Here is a 3,869-nt window from a genome sequence, read left to right as displayed (position 1 = left end):
CACAAGATATTGGCCTCTCACCCATTTTTAATTTTTCAGATCTAACTCTTTGCAAGAATGATGTTGTTGCAGGTACTGTGAAAGGTGAAGCTATAGTAGAAGGTGATGAGTGGCTCAAGTATCTTCCATCCAAGCCACCTTTGAAGCCTAAAAAGATCCTAGATACCAAAGTGGTGAAAAAGACTACCAATCAGGTTTACAAGCAGCATTTAGTCAAGTGGCATGGATTGCCAAAGGTAGATGCAACATGGATGGATGAGCATGATATTCTGAATTTTGGTTGCAGGATTGAAGATCTCTTCTCAAGTGGACTTGAGAATAGTTCACCAGCGGAGTATGGTGCAGGGGAACCAACTGGATATAATGAGTCCAATCCATGAGAAATTTAATCTTTCTTGTCTTCAATTTAATAAGGATCTCAAGATCCAAGTGGAATAATATCTTGTTTGTAAGGCTTTATAGCCATCTTGTTTATTCAATCATGTACTAGGATCTAGGGGGTCAACCTTGGTCACACTTGTTCAAATGGACCAAGATGAGTCTTGAAAGATGTCATTTGTGTTATATAGGCATATTTGGCTCCTATGTAATGTTTTTGTGTTGGCTTGGTCGAATTTAAGGCCAAGAGTGAAAAGTTTTACATTATTGTCAAATTGTCATGATAAATTTTGTTGTCAAATTAACAACTTTTATGGTTAGTTGGTCTCCAATGGTCCTATGGTTCAAATTTCAATTGTGGACATTGGTAAACATTGGATGTTGCCTATAAAAGCCTTTGAGGCTGAACTTGTATGATGATTATGATTTGATAAATGAGAAGCCATCTTTGTTGCAAAAACTTGTGTCTCAGTCCGTGTATTCTCTTTGTTCCATTATTGTATCTGATTGGTGAATGCTTCTAATGTGTTTGGAGGGTTTAAATAGTGTTATATTTAACATCTCCAAGTGTTTGCAGGAGTTGAAACAGATTTGGGAACAAGGGGATTGAAATTCTTTAGTTTCGAGTTATGAGAAAACCCTACCTAGGGTTTCACAAGACATGGTTGGAATCTAACATTCCCAAGAATGAAAATTCCTCAAACTCAAGGGGATGTTGGGCCAATAGGTGTATCATAGCATGGTAGGGTTGATAGAGGTGGTTGTGAGTGGAGGAGAGAGAAAAGTGCACTAAAATTGAAGAGGGGTAAATTGGTTTGTGGGAAATCAATTGAGTGCAGGGCTAATTTTTTTGTGGAATCCTTAGTTTTGACATATTCTATGAGAGTCCAAATTGTTTTGAAGTTTTTGTGAGTCCATTATAGAGGGATTTCTTTGTAAAATGGGCCTAATTGTGGCTCTTGACCAATTAGGACAGGTAGTGTTCTGTATAGTTGGTCCAAAGGAATCCCATATAAATATGACATATGTTATAGAGGGCCCCAAAGGGGACCCAAATCTTCAATTTTTGTATCAAGTGGTTTGGGAAATTTGTGAGTTATTCCCTGAAAAACTCAAAAACTAGGGCTACAAGGATTGTGAAGGCTTTATGAAGAACAAGGATATTAGGAAGTTTGTAGACCACTTCCAATGCATGAAACATGTCAAGAGGGATGTGAAATGACATGGTATGAAGGTGGTTTGGGTATGTTCTTTCTTGTTGGTGTTTTAGTACATATAGCCTAGTGTGAATAAAGGATATAGGTAGAGGTATGTTGTCTAACATTGAGTGGTGTCCACCATTGGTGTTGTGATTCTATTGTGAGGTCAAAGTGTGGAATTAAGTCTCTTGTTGATTGATCAATTGGATAAAATTGAGTGAGTGTGTTGGGGTTGGTAATCCTATGTAGTTTCCCTATGGCTAGATCAGAAAAGGTTTGGAAATATCTATCTGATGGATGGGAGGAATCTTTATCACATTGTAATTTATCAATTTAAGAATGATTCTATTGAATTATTTATAATGAAGAGTGAAGTTGTGATATCTAAATTTATCAATAATATTAGAAGAGTTATTGTTATTGATCACAATAATTTCAAAAATTTAAATTCTTTTTTCAATCCTTTGCCTTCTCACTCTACCAATTTTTTTTAGCACAATGATATAGGCTTTATTTCTATTGATTATATATGTAATGAAGTCAACCATAATGTTGTGAACTTGATTGAGGAAGTTAATCTTAAGTGTGACCCTTGGATATCATTAAAGTAGTTGATGGGCCATTAAATTACAATAATGATTAAAGTAAAGCTCTCACAAGGAGTTCCCATTTATCCAATATGTATTATAAATGTTACTATGGAAGAACATATCTATTCCCAACAATTTCATCAAGATACATATGATAATTTTTATATTGTGATTAAGGTATATTGATGCTTTCACTCGTCCCACAATAGGATCCATCAACCTTCATATAGATGTTGGTACTAAGTTCTTAGATGTCACCTTTGTAGTTATTTGTAACTTGGACCAATTCTATATGAAGTTGGGACAATGTTGACTTAATTCTATGAAAAATTTAGCTTCTAGTATTCATAAGTGTGTGAGCTCACCTTGGCTTAATCATAGTCTTTATCAACTCTTAGCAAATTGTGTAAAAATAGTCTTGATTTCTTTTGGCCTGAAAAAGATCAACCTTTAAAACCTCATTAAGATATCCTTTTCCTATCCTATCAAGAGTACAAATTCAATAGCAGATTCGCATTCGATTTCTCATTATTTAATCTAGATCTTACATGCTCAATTATAATCACATTTGATAAAAAAAATATAGAACAATCAATGAAAGTGTCCAGTTGCACTTTTAGGAATTAAGTTGGACGTTGTTCATTGTTCCCAAATATATTCTCTGGAAAATTGAGATCTTAGTTTGCATACATAGGCTGAGATCTATCTCCATGCCATTTCAAAGTGTAACAAGGGAATGCGCAAAAAAAAAAAAATTAATCAAGAAAGAAATTTATAAAATAAAATCAAGACAAAAAGGATGTAAAACATGCTAGGTCTAAAAAATATATAAGCATTTGTTAGACCCATAAGTTCAAAAGATAAAATTAAAGGTTAAGACTTGTGTTCAAATTGAAATTATGAAAATGAGAATTAGACTTGGAGAAGAACAAATAAATAGGGGAATTATTGAAGATTAAGTGGAAATCATAAAATAAGAAAGTTTACATCTTTTGATCTTAATGAGAATGAAGATTCTATCATGGAAAGAATTGTTGAGAAAAGTCAGTTGATTTGAAAGTCCAATAACCTATCCCAAGTCTGTTCAAGTCAATGATACTATTAGTGGTCAGTAATAGTAAGCCATAACTGCCAAATCATTTAAAGAAGCTACAATACCAAAAATAGAATTCTATTTTGAATTGAGGGATGAGTAAGTATTATACATTCTATGAAGATTGTGATGAATCTCGTATTTGAAGAACAAAATTAATTGAAAATAACTGAGGCAAATGCATAAGCTATCTAGTAAAATGCCTCAAGAAATTTCATATCATGGATCACAATTAAAATAAAATATGTGCGAAATGGATTTGTTGACAAGTTTTTAGAAACTTTCAAGATATTCTAATTAAAAAATAAAAATCTTAAAACCCATGATTCTTACAACATTTTCCATGACATATGAAAGATTTAGAACAAGGTATAGACATCTATTAAATACAAATAATTAAAAGCTCCTTGATAAACATTTAGAAATGTTATGGAGTTGCAAAGAAGAATTGTGAGTTGTTTAAAAATATTACTTAAGGAAATATGAAGTCATCATTGTAGACTATGTTAAAAAAATAGAATTGTTCAAAATGCATAAAATAATATTTAAAGAAAAAGTGATTAGGTAGATTTAAATCCAAAATCTATGTTAGTTCCCTTCTTACTTTGC

The sequence above is a fragment of the Cryptomeria japonica genome, chromosome 7 (genome assembly GCF_030272615.1).
Source record: "Cryptomeria japonica chromosome 7, Sugi_1.0, whole genome shotgun sequence".
Taxonomy (NCBI): domain Eukaryota; kingdom Viridiplantae; phylum Streptophyta; class Pinopsida; order Cupressales; family Cupressaceae; genus Cryptomeria; species Cryptomeria japonica.
Note: the sequence above shows the minus strand (reverse complement) of the source record.